At 26.9% G+C, this 21,506-nt stretch overlaps 1 long non-coding RNA gene and 1 other non-coding gene across 2 annotated transcripts; both read left to right on the top strand.

The window, feature by feature from the left end:
* The first annotated feature begins 946 nt into the window (after positions 1-946).
* On the top strand, positions 947-15,449 carry LOC127284674 (uncharacterized). Its single transcript, XR_007843514.1, has 3 exons — positions 947-1,242; positions 2,708-3,019; positions 15,379-15,449. It is a non-coding gene; the product is annotated as an uncharacterized LOC127284674 (long non-coding RNA).
* A 5,033-nt stretch (positions 15,450-20,482) lies between these two features.
* LOC127284824 (U1 spliceosomal RNA) lies at positions 20,483-20,644 on the top strand. Its single transcript, XR_007843530.1, has one exon. It is a non-coding gene; the product is annotated as a U1 spliceosomal RNA (small nuclear RNA).
* Positions 20,645-21,506: the final 862 nt, after the last annotated feature.

The raw sequence follows: 21,506 nt of genomic DNA, 5'->3' as shown, positions 1-21,506 counted from the left end.
CTGCTTCATCACTTTCCTTTCGATAAACTTTTCTCTTTCAATGTTGACACAGCAACTATATGTTCTTTTTTCTAAAACTAAAAAACTTTATTTCAAAAGATTTTTGTTATTTTCAACTTTTAATGCATTTTTTAAATATAAATTTCTAAAAAGATTTTAATCTCATTTATTCAGATAAAAAGGATTTTTTTTTAATTTTCCTTTCTATTTTTCCACTGTGTACGAAGACATTAGAGTCAGATGACTTCCAGTCGAAAACTTCATCTGGATTCATTTTCTTTTTCTCATATTAGAAAAGTCAGTATTTCTCTGAGAGGCAAAAAGTTTCTTTGGTTCTCTTTTTCTACTTCTCAACATTTTCTTTTGATACGATTTGAAAGACAGATTTTCGAGACATTGAAAATCGTAATCGTAGAATTTTATTTCTATGAGTCTTCTTTATATGCTAAAATATATTTATGAGGTTTCTTTTCATAAAAAAAAATATAGTTTCTAATTTTTAAAATACACTTATTTTCATTTAATTTAAAATTTTTAAATTTCATTTTAAAAAATAACAAATTTTATAGAAAATTGGAAAAATATTTGTAAAAAAAAGTATAAAATTAAATTTCAATATCCATAAACCGTCCTTTATCAATTGGTATAAAGTAAGGTGAAAATTTCAATAAGCGGTGCGATATAATAAAAAAAAAAGAAAAAGGAGAGAAAGAAGGCTGGTTAACCGTCGAACAGAAAATCTGATTTTACTAAAAGAAAATAAACAGAGAATTGAGGATATGGTGGGGAAAATGAGTTTTCTAGGTGTTTTTATCGCCTTGCCCAGGGAAGCATCTATCACCTTGGATAAGGTGCATTCAACTTCTTTTTTTTCTATCTCCCTTTCTCTCTACATTTTATTTTCGTTCTTTTACACTTTTTCACTTTCTTTCAAGACTTTCCTTTTCCCTTTTCAGGATCAGCAGAAGCGTCTTTTAAATAGAAAATTCAGCCTCTTCGCCTTCGGGAACAATGACTTTTCCTCCTTGCCATGAAGATTCTACAAGATTGCACTTCGATTCAAGAGATTTCGATTTACTTGCTGAACAAAGAGAAATTAACGAGCGACAAGTAGGTATTTTTCTCAGCGGTTTTTACCCTTTACCTAACTATATAATATGTTCGCTACGTTCAAAATTCTTCTTCCAATTAATTCAAGAAAAAATATTGGAAATAATTTCATCACTGGAGATATGTATAAAGGTAAGAGTATTCTTTATTATTACTTTTTTTTGTGCAGAAAAAGTAGATTTAATTACATACTCTCTGGAGAATTGTAATTAAGCATTGTTACTTGAGATGAAAGTTTTATTTTAATCCTTTGGATAAAAAAAAATTTATTTTTTGTTACTTCTAATTGGATGAATCAAAAATGACGAATTTATGAGATCTAATTAGAGGCTTATTATTTGGGTTTAATATAACAGTAAGATTCAATTATTTATGATATATTTTTGCGGTTGAAGTTGTAATTCGTGATTCGAATTGTTTAAACGTGTTCATTTTATTTTTATTGAAGTGCTAGCTTTATAAATTCAGTATTTAAAAATATTTGCTTTTGGGAGTGTTGGATATATTTTCAAAAATTTTGAAATACTGACACTTGGATTATTTAAATCTGAAAGGTTTTGTTAATTCATGTAAAAATGGTTGGGGTGAAAGAAAACTAGAAAATAATATTGCAGATTTTTAATAATAGTCGTAAATAAGGACATCCAGTCGTTAGCAGATGATAGTTGCGTGTAAACGGTACAAAATTGTACGCATTTGTAATTCGTGATTTGGATTGTTTAAACGTGTTCATTTATTTTTATTGAAGTGCTAGATTTATAAATTCAGTATTTAAAAATATTTGCTTTTGGGAGTGTTGGATATATTTTCAAAAATTTTGAAATACTGACACTTAGATTATTTAAATCTGAAAGGTTTTGTTAATTCAGGTAAAAATGGTTGGGGTCAAAACAGAAAACTGGAAAATAATATTGCCGATTTTTAATAATAGTCATGCTGTTTGTAAATAAGGACATCCAGTCGTTAGCAGATGATAGTTGCGTGTAGACGGTACAAAATTGTACGCATTTGTAATTCGTGATTCGGATTGTTTAAACGTGTTCATTTATTTTTATTGAAGGGCTAATTTTATAAATTCAATATTTAATAAAATTTGCTTCGAGAGTGTTAGCATATATATTTTCCAAAATTTTGAAACACTGAGACTTGGATTATTTAAATCTACAAGGTCTTGTAAATTCAGGTAGAAATGGGTGGAGTAAAAACAGAAAAATAATATTGCAGATTTTTAATAATAACAGTTATGATGTTTGTAAATAAAGAAGTTCAGTCTTTATTAGATGATGGGTGCACGTAGTACAAAATCACAGCCATTATGACTGTCATTACTTCAATTCGGCAGTATTAATTTACATAATTTTAATGTCATATTTCTGCATGAATTCACAAGATGTTTGGTTAAAGGGGGCTGTGTTTCAAAATAGTAAAACTGTTTCAAGAAAAATTAATACCAGTGTAAAATTCATCACTACTTGCAATTTGTGATTCTACCTGTTTAAACGTGTTCATTTATTTTTATTTGTTTGCTAATTTTTCAAAATTCAAGTATATTATCCAAACGTTAAAAAACAATAATTTTAATTTTTTCGGTTTTCAGGTTTTTCGCAAGTGTTCAAATTTCATAACATTCGCGATCGTTTAACTATATATTTTTAAAATTCGGTTTCTATTTTGTTTCGGGAGTGTTCGAATATTTTTAAAACCGCGATCGTTTGATAAAATCACGTCAAGTATTTCTTTATTGCAACTTTTATTTCGAGAGTGTTTTGAGTATTTTAAAATCGTTAAATAGTGGAAAATTCTGTTTTTTTAATTTAAATTTTTGTGAAATTACGCGAGTGTTTGTATTTACGTTGTTTTGGTGCATTATATCGGAGGGTAGCTTCAGGATGAAGATCGTATATATCAGGTATGGAATACAATTTATAATAATAGGATACTTTATTTTACTAAGTGTTAACGATTTATTTCGAAAATAACTATTTTTAATTTCGGTTTATAAAATTCGGGCTAATTAACAGTAGATAGAAAGTTTGTCTACATTATACCATTAGTAATAATAATTAATTACCGCATCGTAGATTAAACAAAATGTTTATATTTTAAACTTTTTTACATCTTAAATAAAATATTTATTCCGATCGAATCTTATTATTCTTTAATAAAACAAAAGTTTTTTTCTTCTTCTTTGAACTAACAAAAGTTTTGTCAAAGAATAAATGAGCTTCTTGAAGAATAAATGAGTTTTTCTCAAAGAATAAACTTTTCAAAAGCTGTGTAATAAATGGCTTTTTTTCTATATAAAGTCGCACGCAATTTTCCAATTGACTTTGCAAGAGCTCTGTGTAAAAAGCTATTTTCTTGACCGCACACTTATACACGCTCGAAGTGAGCGCCTTTGGCGTATTTATGTGATATAAAGATAAAATTGGATGTCATTTGAGATGAGGAATTTTCGGCTATCGTTTGTGTGGTTTTTACGATCAATTCGTTCATGTCAAAAGGATCTTTTGCGATCATAATCCACCGTCATTTGCAGTCTGACATTCTATTTAGTTTTACTTGATATGTGTGTTCGACGGTCCAAGAACCGCTCGGAGGGGTTGTCTACCCGAGTGGAAAAGGACGAGGCGTTTTACGAGCGATCGTTTTCGTCGACTCAACCGAGAACAGCTGCTGCTTGGATACATCAAGCGAGAAGCAAATTTTTGGCTATATATAGTGATCCTGAATACTAAATCAATGGTATTTCTAAAAATTCTTTGCATATTTGCACAAAAATTATTATTCGTTAATAACGCTCCCCAAGTAGAAATATCCGTAGCTCGCCGTAATTAAACACCGGCATGGTACTGATCCAATACTGGATGTCGGTATTGACTTTCAGTACTGGCAGTGTACTGACTAATACACCGAATCAGTACTATGTCGGAGGTAAAAAAATATTAAAACCAGTACTGGCAGTACACTGTCATTCACACCGAATCAGTACTATGTCGGTGATAAAAAACATTAAATGAAAAAGTCTTTAAATTATTCCAATAGATAGAAAACGATGATTTTTTATTTAAAAAAATGTATATTAATTTCCTTCGAATACTTTCCCTCAAAATTTTGGATGTAATTGTAATGTATTATTATATACCTATATAAAATATATTTATGTTTTTTAGTTATTTTAGTACTCATTGAAATATGTGCATTAAGTTATTTATCATGCATACAATAACAATAAGTTGAGAATTTTTTTCTAATAGTTTTAAAAATAAAGCAAATGTAATTTTTTCACTGTAATTTTTAAATATTATTAATAATTAAATATTAAATTAAAAAAATTTTTCACCATTCATATTTTACAGTCGTCTTTTATTAACTTATTTTTAATTATGTAATTCATCAATCATTTTTGTCTGTTTTAATATTATTTACGGTAAAAATAATTTATTAAAAATATTTAACTGAAATTGATATCCAGTTTTATTTCATTAAATCTTTGTAAAAATTGAAAAAATTTTGTGAGTTTAAAAAATTTAAGAATGAATTCATTTTATTTTCGTGATCAATAGATAATACAAACTTTGAAATCAAAACTTTTGTATTAGGTGAACTACTTCAAGTCAGCACTTCAAGCCAGCGCGGCTGTGCGGTATGCGTATCTGACTTGCGTTCCAAGGGTTTAGGGTTCGATCCCCCATGCGTGCGAGATTTTTCGTTCTTAGTTTTAAGTGTTATAAGTACAATATTTGTTCATGTGTAATATCAATTATTAAATAATTATTAAATTATGTATAAGTGCAAAGTAAAAAAAATTAAATATTAAGAATTTAAAAAAATAAAAAAATTTACAACACAAATTATTTTTTGTAAAATAATTTATTAAAAATAAAATAATTTAATTAATATAAATGATAATTATTATTTTAATTATTTATTGTTAATAATATTTTATATATTCTAAATAACATTAACTATTATTGGCTTCACATTACCTGTTCGTGGTAAAAATGGGAGTAATAAGCTAATAAGGATGAAATTTGCATTGGAAAGCGTGTTTTAGCATTTTGTAAAAAAGTGAGATTTTAAGTCCGGATGAGTACTTTGCCAGTATTATGCCAGTATTATTCTAGTACTACGTTAGTACTGGTGAGCGGGACAAAATCAGTACTGGACAGCGTTACCAGCCAGGGTTGGTCCACTACTGGCCCAGTACGGCAGTCAGTACCGTTATACTGACTGGCAGTGTTGGGTCAGTACTATGCCAGTGGTACATTTCTACTTGGGTCGTTTTTCTTGGAAATAAACCAAAAAAAAAATGTGTTTCAATATATAATTCTAGCCACTCTCTAAATCTGAATTTCGCAAATATTTATTTGCATATTTTAAATAATTATTGAGTTTTAAATACAGAAATTATTAATTATTTAACAGATTTTAATTGCGTTATACAAGTTGCTAATATACTTTAATTAATCAATATCTCATTAAATTTATAATTGAAAATTTTTCGATTTTATTTTTATTTGATCGGATCTGTTACAATTTAAAACAATTATTATATATTGAGAATCTGGCTCTGACATATTCAATTTAAAAAATTTGAACTAAGCTTTAGTTGGAGCTTGTTTGCTTTTTTTTCCTGGTAAAATTAAAAAAGTGCACCTAAAGTAAAATTTAACCTTAACAAAAAAGAGGCTAATTTCAAGTATACATACATAATGATATTTTACGTGGCAATTTTAAATTTTTACAACACTTCGCGATATACACATTAAATTTGAGAATTTTTATGCCTTCTTCCTAATGGATTCCTTTAAAAAGAGTTTTTTTTTGTAATATGATATATTCTGAGGATTCTTTCGCGCACGTTAAATGGGAATTTTAGCTTTACATCCTGTATGTAACATCGATACAACTTTTCATTAGTTTGCGATAACATTGTACTGTCATTGTGTGTGTATATACATATATAGAGGAAATAACGTTATATCGTCTCTTTAAAAGTCGTGTTTTTTTACAACCAGTAATGGAGACATTAACATTTTATCACAAAACTTTAAAAATATAAAAAGAACCGCGCAATTTTGGTTGTTTTACATTAAATCTTTATTTGCGAAGATTAAATTTTTTTTCTCAATTCAGAATTTATAAGTCAACAAAATTTTTTTAAAAGGGTTAGTCCACTGACTTTCGTCTAATAGTGATTGCGACCAAATTTTTAAAAAATCTAGTTTTAATATATGTGAAATTCGATGATTCCCTGAGTTCATTAACCATAATATTATGGTAAAAATTTTATTCCCTTTAAAAATATTAAATATCAAAAGTAGGTGGTTCACAATGTGATTTTGTAACCTTAAATTTTTCAATTTTTTTAAAAACGCTATTATTAAAAAACTATTAAAAATTAGATGTTGGAACTCACCAAAAACATAAATCACTTTATTCTGCACAGAGGAACGAAAGAATTATTGCAAAAATTTATTATTTTTGGATGATATACGATTTTGAAAAAAAATTTTATTTAAATATTCTCAAGATTTTTATTTACTTATAACTTTTTTGTCGGTGCTCCAAAAAAATGGAGGTTTTGCACAAAGATTTTTTATAATATTCTTTACTTTCTATTAAAATCTCACGAAGGTGTTTTTGTTTCGTTTTGGAGTTATTAATTTTCAAAATTTTTTATTTAAAAAGGTTAATTAAAAGACTTAAAGTTAACTAACCAAATTCAAACTGCTCCATTTTTTATAAAAATATATTAAAATGTAGCGATTTGAAATTGGTCAGTTAACTTCAAGTCTTTTAACCTTTTAGCTGCGGGAAAATTTTAGTACAAATTGACCTGTCATAAAATCCAAAATTTATACATAAATTAACTGGATATATCAGGTAGAGTCCCCGACCTGATTGCTGGTCGATATATCGACCACCCCCGCAATCAAAAAAATGTGCAATAAAAAAAACCGAATCCGGCTAAAAATTGGTACTCGGGGGTTTTCGGGGTCGCTGATTACGAATCTGATGTTAGTTTTTCAAAATTCAAAATTGAATTTTGTCTAGAAACATTAAATATGTTGTGTTTCTTGAGTGGTCGATATATCGACCAATCCCGCAGCTTAAAGGTTAAGGCGGTAGTCTGGTGTTTAGGCCTTTTTTTAGGAGCTTATTTCAGAATTTATTTTTATTATAAAATAAAATGTAATTACACCAAATCTTTTTACAACGTTTTATTCTCCTTATGAAGTGTTGAAAAAAATTATAATCGATTATTTTTTACTAAACATTGTTATTTATATTTAATATTAATGTTTATATCAAAAAAATTCATGATTAGAATAAAACGAAGTAAAAAGATTTGGTATGATAATATTTTATTTTATAATAAAAAAAAATTCTGAAATAAGCTCCCTAAAAGGCATCGTAACACCTTAATATTAACCTTTTTAAATAAAAAATTTTGAAAATTAATATCTCCAAAACGAAGCAAAACATCTTCGTAAGATTTTAATAGAAGGTAAAGAATATTATAAAAAATCTTTGTGCAAAACCTCAATTTTTTCGGAGCACCGACAAAAAAGTTATAAGTAAATAAAAATCTTGAGAATATTTAAATAAAATTTTTTTTCAAAATCGTATATCATCCAAAAATAATAAATTTTTGCAATAATTCTTTCGTTCCTCTGTGCAGAATAAAGTGATTTATGTTTTTGGTGAGTTCCAACATCTAATTTTTAATAGTTTTTTAATAATAGCGTTTTTAAAAAAATTGAGAAATTTAAGGTTACAAAATCACATTGTAAACCTCCTACTTTTGATATTTAATATTTTTAAAGGGAATAAAATTTTTACCATAATATTAGGGTTAATGAACTCAGGGAATCATCGCGTTTCACATATATTAAAACTAGATTTTTTAAAAATTTGGTCGCAACCACTATTAGACGAAAGTCAGTGGACTAACCCAAAAAATAATGTTTTTTGAAGTCAAATATAAAATTTAAATGTTTGGCATAAAAAATTGTTTTATTGTAAAGTTTAAAATATTCTTTTATTCCATATTGAAAATATCTTATTGAAACACTATATTTTATCTTATATAGAAATTTTTCCGTTTTAAAGAATAAGACGCAATTGTTTTAAAATCTGTATAACCTTGGCACATTTCCAAAAACAACGATCGTTATTTAGTTTCTCTCTTATCTATTGAAATAGGACCATTCTATAACTATCAATTCTATAAAACGTTAACGACAGTTTAACATGCATTGAATGAAGGTTAGTCTTGAATTGCGGTTAAATTGTCTTTTAAATGCATCTCGAAAATGATGGTACTACAATATCCTTAGATTGCGACTAAGTGTGGGTCAATATATGCCTACAAACATGAGGCTCATTGTGTATATATATATATGTGTCATAGTCAGCACATGAGTTTGCATTTATCGTATGCTAAAGGACTTACACCGAATTGCTATTGCCCCTAGACGAGCTTAAACAAGGAATTAGTAATTTATAATGATAAACAGAAATTATAATTAATCACACTGATCCAGGAAAATTAAAAAGAACAAATTTATTAAAAATCGTTAGTTTTGTTTATTATTTAGGTATAATTATAATTTATGTAATATATTGAAATTGGGGATGAAATAATAGAATTCAGAGATAAAATTATTGAATTGTACATAATATGTAAAATTTGCGTTTAGCGTGCGGTTAAATTAATACCAAAATCAGCACATATGAAACATGTTGCTGAAAATATTTGTTTCGAATACAATATATTATAGTAATTGATAATTTTATAAAATTTAGATTAATATTAAGCTATTAATTACAGTAGATAAAAATAGAAAATTTTTTATACTAAAAACAAAATTTTAAGTAAAGTAAGATAATTTCTTAAATGTAAATTTTCCGCATATAATATAAGGACAATAGAGCAACACACGTATAAGTATAGTAGTTTAGGGATGAAAATACATGTTGTGGGTATAACTAAATAGGATTGACGAAACTAGAGATAAAGCACGCGCATCTTGAGGGTATCTAGCTACTCTTAGCAACTGATTAAGTTTTACGAGCTCCGTGTACGACCTCACAAGATTATCAACTCACGTTAACGATGACGACGAGCGAGTCGCGAATTTCAGCGGATTATAAACTTAAGTCAGTCAGGTAACTTTCTAAACAAAGAACGTGAAATGAATTAGGGTTTGTAGGAAATTTGTGTGAAATAAATTGATTATTTCTTTAAACAAAAATATATATAGAGGTGATGAATTGTTATATTTTTTTAGGACAGTGTGGAGATTTTTTTCTGTAATTTCGTTTATTTACAGAAACGTGTAATCGATATTTTGAATCCTCAAGGATTTTCCCCTGGAGAGAGAGAGAGAGAGAGAGAGAGAGAGAGAGAGAGAGAGAGAGAGAGAGATATAGGGTTTTAATGCCATTCTAACGTGGTGCTAATTGCTATAATTTTACCTTATCGCTTTAAGTTCAAATTGTCGAATCCCTTGCAACAGAAGCAGCGTCTTCATTTGCCTTTATTGCCTCGATTTACTAATTAAGAGATTATACTCTGCTTCCAGCAAACCTGCTGGAATTAACCATTATACCTATAATAAAATCACGATATATTCCGGAAATTGAGATAGAATTGTATATATGTAGAATAGAAAATAGAATAGAAATTTCCATTTTCTATTTATGTTAACAATAAAACATTATAGAAAGTAGGGCGCATGATTATGCACATAAAAATCATTAGTTGGAAATTTTATTTTAAAGAATTTCAATAGATATAATTATTTTGCAGACGATTTTTTATTTTTCCAATTAGATATTTGATAATATCTAATTTTTATGGGATAATCATGCGATTCTATAGGAAGCATATTAATTATGTGAGACATTTTTTTTGTTGGAATTTTATATCTATTTCTCTTTTCGTATATTTATCAACATTAGTCCCCCTATTAATTTTGCTAGATAATTTGTTATAATTTGTGAAAAAGATACGTAATTTCGAATCATTCTTCTTTCGATAGTAACAGATTGTAACATTTTTATAAAACTTTCCCTCTCTTCAACCCCTAAAAGCTGTTACGTAATTTATGGATAGCCCCTTATTGAAGATTCACATGAGATTAAAAAAACTTTTTCAATTTATTTGAATATTTTCGTTTAAATTGATTTTAATATTCAATTTTAGTCCTCAATTTTGTTTTCCTATTATGTTTATATAAAAATATCAAGTTGTTTCCAAACAATGAATATTTAAAAAGGACTTGAATATAAATAAATCATAAGAATTGAAATAGAAATGAAACAATTTTTAATAAATTCTGGTGCATTTCGCCAAGAATGGAAAGGGGTTTTTTTTTTCTTTTCCATTGTTAGAAAACGCAAGCAACTCTCGGTACCATAATAAGATTTTCGAAAAAGATCTTAGACTTAATTACGGTTATCGTTTCCATAATATACTTTTTATTCCATCGAGTCTATTTGGCCACAATCCAAGTGCATTGCACCCGCTTTGCGAGAGAGACGATATTCCTTTTTTGGGGAAGGAAGTGCGGAGGGAAAACTGGTTTCCTGGTCCAGATTTCCCCGAGTTGGAAAATTACGATAATAGGTAGGAGACCTGCGTTTCCGGACCAGGATAAAAGTCCCCCATATAGCCAACATTAAAGCCTAGTTCAATATCGTCGATACTTTCTGGACATTGCGAAATTTTACATTCAAGCTCGATGACCGGAATATTCTCAGCAAAAAAAAAAGAAAAACATCCTCTACATCCGTTTTTAGAACTATAAATAGTTCATATAGCGTTTTTTGGTATATTTTTTTTCCTAATATTTTTTTTTATGAAATTAAAAAGTAAATCAATTTTTTTAACTTTAAATATTTTTGAAATTGATATATTATTTTTTTTTCCAAAAGAGAGAAAGAGATATTGAAAATGAAGGTGACCCAGAAAAATATATTTTCGAAATGTCAAGCACCGGCTGTTCTGGATACAAAAACGACTAATGAAAAGTGGAATTTATTCTGCGGACTTGTCGTTTCTTTTAGAGGGGGTACGAGAGGAAAATCGACTTTGCTGATTTGTGGCGCGCAATCTCGACCGATCTCTCAATTCAATTAAACGCTGCTCTGCAAATCCAAAAACCATTTTACTGATAGGTGTATACAAAAGTCGATCTCATTCTGACGACATTTTAACAATTTGTTTCCATCCTGGGAATTAGATAGGTAAACACTATATATAGGGGAAAAAAATCTATTATACAACATCCGAATCCAAGTTAAGGAAATTCTGTTTTCTTATTAATTAACTTTTCATTTATATAAAGTTAATTCTCTGACATTGAAAGAACTTGTTAATTTATTCCTTTGTCTATATTATTAACATAATTTTCATACTGAAAATGTAAAAATGTGATTGGAAATTTTATATTGAATTCTGCAATTGCACTTTCAAGAGTTGCTGATAAAAGGACTAATTGCCAATCTGACAATCAGTTTTTCTCCTCCCTTTCTTCCGGGACACTATTCTCTTTTCCTACTCGCTCCCTCTCATTTTCTCTCCCTCTTTGAACTTTATATACAAAAACGTGGCAAGTAAAAACCAAATTGAAGCTTTCTCTGAATACGAAACTCGGTCGCGCAGTAATCCAATTGTGTCTTTTGGATTGTAAAACAAAAGAATGAAAATTATTTTACTCAAATGAAAACAAACCGATAATTAAAACTTTTCAATACACATTAATTAATTTCTCACTCGTTTGCAATATGTTCAAAAATTGTTCATTTAACTAACATGTTATTGACGAGATTATATATACTTTAAAACGATTGAATGAGATGATAATTAATTATAATTAAATATATAGTGTGATTAATTTAATTTACTAGAAAAATCAATTATAATTAGGTTAGTAATAAGGGACCGCAGTTCAATATATAATCTCTTTGATAATAATTCATTTTGTTAACTTTGGATTTAATTAGTGTTAAATTAATTGATATTAATTGTTATCAAATTTATTGTCTTTAAATGATAATTAATTATTTTATTCATTTAAGTTTTACCATTTTTTACTATTATTTTATTTTATTTATTATAAAACTCTAAATTAATTAAAAATAACTAATTCGTTAGCAAAAAGTCTCGCTTACATCGGTTCAATTTTTAGACCCTCTGAGTTAATTTTTTCTTCTATATATCGGATTTTTTATTCAAATTTATTCTCTACTATGCGCCAATTGTTTAAATAGGAAAAAATATATAAAAAATACACGTATTTATGGAATTTATTGATAATAATCCATCAGATTACATTTTTATATGTTAAAATAAAAACAAAAAATTACCGACACAGAAATCTACATTACCGACTGATGGTAATTTTTTGAAGAATTTCTAAAAAAAAATTTTTTACCAACGGTCGGTAAGGTAGATTTCTATGTCGGTAATTTTTTATAATTTTAAATGATTCCCGCTTACATAGGATTTTTTTCCGATACTTTGAAATCCGATATACATGATTTTCACTGTAATTATTTATTTTTTACTAATTGATGAAACCAAAAATCTGTCAAGATTACATTATCAATTAGTTATTTTTAACTAATTAAAATATTTAGAGAATTTTTGTAATTTATTAAATAAAAAAAAAAAAAAATACTAGAAAAATAGTAGACATGATTTTTAAATAATAGTTTAATTGTGCTATGTATGTTTGATGGAAAACGAGATATTTTTTTTCAGTGAATCAAATATTTAGCGTTAATCAAACATTTTCCGATTGGCTTGCGGTGTCTACGTGTTAGTTAATTAAATTTTTCGAACATTTTCCGCGCACCGGCACGAACAATTGATAATCACACTTTTCACTATATGTATATATATTATATACAATCACGTACGCATATATACATTTACAACAATGTTCCACGACCGCAAAAAAATAGAATTAAAAAAAAAGGATATATCTAAAAATCCCCCGTTAAAATGGTTTTCAGCCGAGGCCAACAAAGATTTCTCTGATGCTCTTTTTTTTAAAAAACAAAAAAAAAAGCTGTGAGGCTTTCCAATCCTGGCAAAATAATAATTCACGCTGCTTCGTTTTTATAGCTCGACTACTTTCGCGCGCATTCACTGCTTTTCTAAATGCACAATTTACATTTTCATATCATCGTTCGAAAACTTTACGCGGGCTTTATAGAGCTTGAATATTGCTCTCTGACAATGTCCCCTCCCCCCCCTCAGCTCGAGGCAAGGGAAAAAAAACACATTTGAAAAGAATTTATATTTGAATTGAACTGTAAATAAAATAAGCTTCAATGAATGTGGATTTTTTTTTTAAATTGATTGCAATTTTTTTTTTATTCTTAAGAAATATAATTTGTTAGCAATCTTCTGAAAACCACTAGAGAAAATCTTTAATCAAATGTTCACGTGAAGTGGAAAAATTTATATTTCCAACAAATTTCTTATGTGTTTTTAAAGATATGTTGATTTAAAAGTCCCTCTCGCGCAGGATTTCGATTTAAACGGAAAAGGAGATTTTAATTTTTATTAATTTATTATTTTTTAATTTCGAATTGCATATTAATTATTTGGTAAATTTATAACGTTCGTTATAATTCTTTAAGAATACGAAATAATTAATATTTTTTTATAAATTTTTTCATTTTTATTTTAATTATAAAATAAGGTTACGTGAATTATTATTATTTTTTTTTTGATTGTTCAATTTTTGTATTTAAAATTTTTATTTAGGAAAAAAAAATATTTTTTTTAAATTGTAAAGCGAATATTGAGTTTCATAAAAATGTGTATTTTTTTCCTTTTCATTTTTTTAAACTGGAGCCAGAGGCACTTTATAAAAAGTTTAATTAACAAACTATTAATTAAAGCATTGTTTCAGTTGGTTATCAACTTCAATGAATCAATGTACAATGTCATAATTCTAAAGCCCAATGTATATATATACTGGAATTGAGTGCGTGTATGTAAAAAAAAATTGTACCCACGGAAAATGAATTATTACAGGAAAAAATTATGGAGTGACAATTTTTTTTTTTTGTTTGTTCATTCTTCATTAGATTCATATATTTTTCCTGCATTTTCTTTCATTGCTTTAATTGCAGAGTAAAATTTTTTATATGCATTTAATCATTTTTTTATGGAGCATAGTTAGTGCAAATTTTGTGTAAGATTAATTAATTATTAAATATTAATTATTATAGTTAATTAATAATTATTCAATGGCAAAATTTTAATAATTACGAATAAAGTATTCAAAGAATGGAAAATGCAATTTGCATTTTTCTCAATAATATTGACTTTTATAAGTTTCTAAAAATCAGTTAAAGAAACTAATTAACAAACGGTTAATTAATATTCCATGAATATGAATGTGATCAATAAATAATTACATATATATGCAATATTCAAAATATGCTTTAGTTATACCAGGAAAATAGCCTCGGGATAAACGAAAGTTCGATGAAATTCAAATAGACTAATTAAAGTTTCTATTTATCGAGAGAAAATGATTTTCGCATTAAAAAATATAGACAATATTTTTCTTTATTTTATTATTTCTTTTATCTTTCGGTTTCTTCTGGTTTTTTTTTTTTTTTGTATAATAAATGAAAATATTTTGTCGACAGCTAAATAAAAAATTATAATTCGCATAAAATATAAGAAATTGACATTTTTCTAATTTGTTCAAGTCTAGACATATAGTTGTCGAACGTAGAATGATGCGATACTTGACTTTTTTCCGTGTTTGGGGAAAAACGTGTTTCGTGCGCGCGGTGTAATTTTCGCAGTGACGTGAATTTTGTTGAGTAAGCGAGAGAGAATTTTTGTAAAGAAAGATGTGCTCGGATGAGGATGGAAAAGGATGGTTTGCAGAAAGCAAGAACGAGATAAAATGGTTTTACTGCTTTTATATAGAGCCTCAAGGCATCGCCTCCATAGCATATATAGCATTTCGTTCCTGAAATCATGTCTGAAGTTAAATTTTATTTAAATAGCGTATTTGCTAATCAAATTAACCATCGGACGTTTAATTATCGCAAGTACTTGCGTAAATTACTTTGAAAACAATTTGTCATCTTTTTTTTTTTAATTCTTTCAATTTCATCTTCTTTTTTTTATAATTTTTCCGGATATTTTGAAGTTATTAAATTTTATCAAAATATTTTATTATGAAAAATAAGTATGTTAATTGTTTTTTTTTCTAGGTGTTTGCTACTTCAAGAAATGGTGTTTGTTGCAGAGCTACTTCTGGAGGAGATTTGGTATAAATTTCATTGTAAGTTGATTAACTTTTTCCCTTAATTTTTATTTAGAAATTTTTTAAAATGAATTATTCTAAAGAAAATGGAATTTAAAAGTAAAAGGGACGCATGATTATGTTCTAAAAATCATTAGTCATAATTTACATTTTATCGAATTTTATTTGTCCTAATTAGTTTTGAGCCGAATTTTTATTTGTTCGAAATAGCATTTTGCATAATAATTTACATCAAAGCGATTTTCTATATTACAGAATTTTTATATAACCGAAAATTCACTTCACAGAATTTTTATTTCTTCGAATTTTTATTTGTCATAATTTTTATTTGCTCGAATTTTCATTTAACATAATAGGCATTTTAAAGAATTTTTATGGGGTAGAATTTCATTGAATAGAATTTTCATTTGTTCGAATTATTTTTTGATATAATTTCCATATAATTGATTTTTCATACTACATAGAATTTTTACTTAACCGAAAAATCATTTAATAGAATCTCTAATTGATAGAATTTTCATTTATCCGAATTTTCAAATGGCCGAACAAATAATCGACAGAAAGATTTCGGCGCGATTTTTAAAATTAACCAATCACAATTTTATGGATAATTTTTGATTGGTTGATTTTAAAAATCGCGCTGAAATATTTCTGTCGATTATTTGTTTGGCCATTTGAAAATTCGGATAAATGAAAATTCTATCAATTAGAAATTCTATTAAATGATTTTTCGGTTAAGTAAAAATTCTATGTAGTATGAAAAATCGATTATATGGAAATTATATCAAATAATAATTCAAACAAATGAAAATTCATCTGAATGAAAATTCTATTCAATGAAATTCTATCCAATAAAAATTCTTTAAAATGCCTATTATTATGTTAAATGAAAATTCGAGCAAATAAAAATTCGAAGAAATAAAAATTCTGTGAAGTGAATTTTCGGTTATATAAAAATTCTGTAATATAGAAAATCGCTTTGATGTAAATTATTATGCAAAATGCTATTTCGAACAAATAAAAATTCGGCTCAAAACTAATTAGAACAAATAAAATTCGATAAAATGTAAATTTGACTAATGATTTTTAGAACATAATCATGCGTCCTAAGTAAAAATCAAAAATTCTTTCTTTAATTAAGGAAATAGTTTCTAAGTAAGAAACAAAAAGCATTGATTTTATTTCTTTGAATCAAACAAATTTATCCATAAGCCTTATTTATAGTTTTCATATACACTGCATTTTTGATAAAAAAAATATCTTATTACACGATATTTGACACAGCTTATCATCAAAGAGAAAATCAGCATTTATGAATGCACAAGAGAGCTTAAAACCAAGTTCACAGTACTTCATCCTTGATAGAATCAAGCCAAAGTTTCATATTACAAAACTTTTGACACCCTTCTTTTGAAATTTTTTATGCCCCAATGCTTTAGTTTTACTTATATATTTATATCCTTTTTTTATTACACAATTACTTTATACTTTCATAAAGTAGTTTTATTAATTTCCTCTTTTTTGATAGAACCATTTTTTTTTAATAGAAAAAAAATTTAATAAAATATTTAAAAAATATTTTTCTTGTTTAGCACATAATCTTTATAATTTCTATAGGAAGTTAGTAAATTTTGTGGTATATAAATTTGCATTTGAGGAAAATTGTGTGCCAATGAAACTGTTTCCACTTTGTATATAATTTGGCAAATAGACGATCTCTCGCAAATGATATCTCATTAAACATTAAATAGAACACCGGCTGCTTGTTTCATTAAGGACGCGCGTCGTCATTAGAATTATCCTAGACTTCCTCATATAATTAATCCTTTTCAGCTGACTTGACAAACCCTAATATTCCCTTTATTTTCACCTTCCTTAGACGCAAATTATATGTGACGTAATTTCATATAAAAATCGGAAATATTATTAAAATTTTCCATACCACAATTAAAATTCTTTTTTAGATACAATCAAATTTTCATGCGAATGTGAAAAAAAAAATTTAATTAAAACTAATTTCACAATCACATAGTTTTTTCCCCATAGAATTTAAAAACTATTATCTCGAACATCGTGTGAAACCAATAAAATGTCATTAGACATTTCGCTAATTACATTCAATGTATAACAGCAGCTTGCGCACCGATAAAATTCATTCGGGGTATTTCAATTATAGTCGATTTCGGTTTTTTTTTTCAAATCTTTACGAGATTTTTAATTCGCGTTACTCAGAATTTTAGTGATTATTTGCTTTTAATTAATTCCTTATTCCTCCACAAATCAACTAATTATATGGAAAAGAAATTTTATTCACATAATAATATTTACAAAATTTTAATCAATTTCCATTTTAAAAAGTAATAATAATATAAATAAATAATCAATATAAAAAAAGTTGTTTATTTTTTTTTCGATATTGTTGCTCTACTCCTGTCTTTTATTTCATAAATTTTAAATGCCATTGTATTTTAGTCGCGCATTGTTACAAATAATGAAATTTTTGCTATAAAAGATTTAAAAAAAATAAATATTATACCTAGTATATAATTGAAATTAAAAAATTCTATATATGATTGTGCAATGTCATAAATTAAAAATCTCGTATACATTTTTAAAAATCGTATATTTCGTATATGTGAGGTGATATTGCGACTCAACATTTTTACTATATATATATATACAAAAAACATTTGAAACTAGACACTTTATGAAAAAGTCGAGCTCACAAAAATGTGGGAAACGGGGCTTTCTACTTTCAAAAAAATAAAAAATAAATAAATAAAAAAAAGTAAACAGGAAAAATATACACACAATGAAAACCGCAGAAAGAGCAGACTCTAGTTCGCAGTAGACGCGACTAAATTTAATTTTCCATTCGCATAAGCCCTCCCCCACACTTTTCAAGTAGGTAGTGGATTAATTTCAGTTCACAAAGAACCAAAGTAAATAATCTTTTGCAACATAATATTTTTTATGTATATAACCTATGAATTTTTATATGGAAAGAGAAAACATTGTTGCTATATATGTTTTTTATCAAAAATATAATCTTAATTTCAGAAATTTTTTTTTAACACTGAAAAAAAATTTATTTGATTTAAATAAAAATTGACTTAAATAAAACTTACTTTTGGTTCAAATAAATATTTATTTGAAATCAAGTAATTGCACCGAGAGAAATGATTGGTTGCGATTACCATTTTGTTAGTAAGAGTATATACTCTAAATCTAAATCAGTATAAATTTTACTAATTCAATCAGTACTTTTCATTTTAACTGAAGTTTCAATTATTTTTTGAAATTTACTAATATAATTAGTAAATATACAAGCAATAGAAAATAACTTATGTACATCAGTAATTTGTATATAACATAACCTTTAAAATTAACTACCCACACAACACATGATATTTCCTAAATTTTTCTGAAATATTTAATTGAAATTTTGAAATATTCCAATGCGAAGACCTTGAAATATTGCTGAAATTAGGGAAATGTCTGCCTATAGGAAATATTGCCTTGTAATTTTGCTGAAATATTTCATTAAAATATCCTAGAAAGTTTCCAACATAAATGATGTGCACTGGTCGATCTCAGTTTCTATAGCCTGTCCAGCCTGCGCAGTATTTTTTAATTTTCTAGGATCCTAACTAAAAATGGTCAGCTCAAAAATGGTAATCTCAACAAACCTTTTCTCTCAATATTATTATCTGAATCAAGTAAATTTTTTTATTACTGCATCCCCAAAAAAATTTGTTTAATTGAAAGAAATAATTTCGTTTGCTTTTTATTAGGATTTACTTGAAAAGAAAAATTTTCTTAATTCTGCTTTGAATTTCTTTATCATTTTTTGTTTTCAATTTCATTGGCGGTTTAATTTTATATAATGAAATAATTGTTCATTTATCAAAGTGATTTCCTAATGGAATGCTCCTATATAGTTGAAAGTAGATTTAAACTTTCTAATAACCCTTTCGTTACCTTTACAATATCTAGGATGAGGGAACAAATGAGAATGAAGCTATATATATATATACATTTTCTTTGAAACTGCGTTTCCAATATTATATGAAGAAAATTCTCTTCTCAACCCCTTTTTGAATAAGGTTTGCGTGAAAATATATGTATATGGATAAGATAGAAATTGCTATCAATTTCATCAACGCTTCACTTTTCTATGCGAAATTGCGTTTGCTCTCGCACATACAGGATATATATCATCATCATCAGAATTTTTGCTTGAGTAGTGTAAAAGTCAAAGGATAGTACCGGCTAAAATAGGATAAGGTGTTGGTATAGCATAAATACGCGGGTAGATGGGAATTGCTGAATCGGCCACAAGGATTTCAGATACATTATTCATGGTGTTGAGTACGAAACGACCTTTCGGCCTATCCTATTCCTCGTATTTTAGTGTCACTCACTTATTTGCATTACTCGTCCCTTTTTCTTCAATGTTTTTCAAGAGAAAGAAATATCAACGAAACTTTCGAGATTTCAAATTCAAAAATTTCCCCATATCTTGAAATTCTTATGTATGTACTTCTTTTTTCCGCTCCTTACGATAGGCAACCCAACTTACATTGAAATAGTTAGATCGATATTTCTTTTCTTTTTTTTTTTGAAATAAAAAACATTATTCAAATGCAAATATAATATTGACAAAATAGTTAATATTATATAGTAACAGAATTATACATGATATGTATCTTTCAAGCACAAATGACAGACGTACTTAACCAACAACTTGAATCTCGCTAGAGGCAGAGAACAGTCCAAACAGTCAATCATCATTATTCACAAGCAGCTGTTTCAGACTCCTCTCCAAAAACACGCACGTGTATGTGTGTGAGTGATAATACATTGCCAACGCGCATTGTACCGACTGATTCGGTTCAGTGAATTCAAATTCTCCCCGCCATATTATGGTTACTGTAGTGATTAGTTTGACAAATTTCTGTTAGAGGGACGTCGATCGTTTAGAAATTTATTCTCTCGCTTGCGAGATGATGGTGTGCGCCTTTATAAGGCGAGGCAAACGAGCTGAAAGCATACTTACCTGGCGTAGAGGCTACCGTGATCAACAAGGCGGTTCCTCCAGGGCGAGGCTCTTCCATTGCACTTCGGTCGAGCTGACCCTTGCGAATATCCCTAATGTGGATATCTCGGACGTATAATTTTTGTTAGTCGGGACTGCGTACGCGCTGTCCCGGATAAATTAATTACAAAAATAATTTCTTTTTTTTTAAATTTTTGTTAATATTTTTACATTCTTTTTCCAATAACAAAAATAATTGTTAATCAATGTTTTTTTTATTAAAATTAAGCTGCGATTAGTCAATTAATTAATAATTAAATAATTGGATAATTTATAGCAGTGAAAAAAAATTATTTTTATCGCTTGCTTGACTGTAAAAATAATTAATATATATTTTTTATATTGAAATTGATTAAATTAAGCTACAATTAGTCAATTAATAATTTAAATAAATATTAGACAAGTGATTACACTGAAAAAATCTTATTTGGTTCAATTAATCGTTTACTTGACTATTATCAAATATTTATTTGTACTAAATAATTATTTTTAAATCAAATGGTATTTGTTTCAAATATAGAAATTATTGATTCAAATATAAATTATTTAATTCAAATAAAAATTATTTAGTTCAAGTAAATATTTATTTCATAATTGTCAAGTAACTGATTATTTGAATTAAATAAATTTTTTTTCAGTGTACTAAGTTATTTTATTTAATATTAAATAATTTAGTACTTAATTATTTAATAATAATAACAGAATTATACGATTAATTAGTAAATTGGTTATTATTTTTAATTAGTTTATTAATAATTGGTAATTAATTAAATTATAGGGAATTTAATTAGTAAGTAACTGATAGTTCAAAAAATCAGTTTTAAAAAGTCTTTTTGAAAAAAATTTAAAAATATTCTATTAAAAAATATAAAATTTTATAAATTGGTGTATACATTTTTTTATTGTCGCTAATTATTATGATAATTGAACAATAATTTCATTGTATGCAATTAATTAAGAATAATAATTGTAAATTA

Source organism: Leptopilina boulardi, unplaced genomic scaffold, assembly GCF_019393585.1.
Source record: "Leptopilina boulardi isolate dan_hultmark-lab unplaced genomic scaffold, ZJU_Lbou_2.1 LbouV2_325, whole genome shotgun sequence".
NCBI lineage: Eukaryota > Metazoa > Arthropoda > Insecta > Hymenoptera > Figitidae > Leptopilina > Leptopilina boulardi.
The sequence above is the reverse complement of the archived record's forward strand: the minus strand, read 5'-3'. Positions and strand labels throughout refer to the sequence as shown.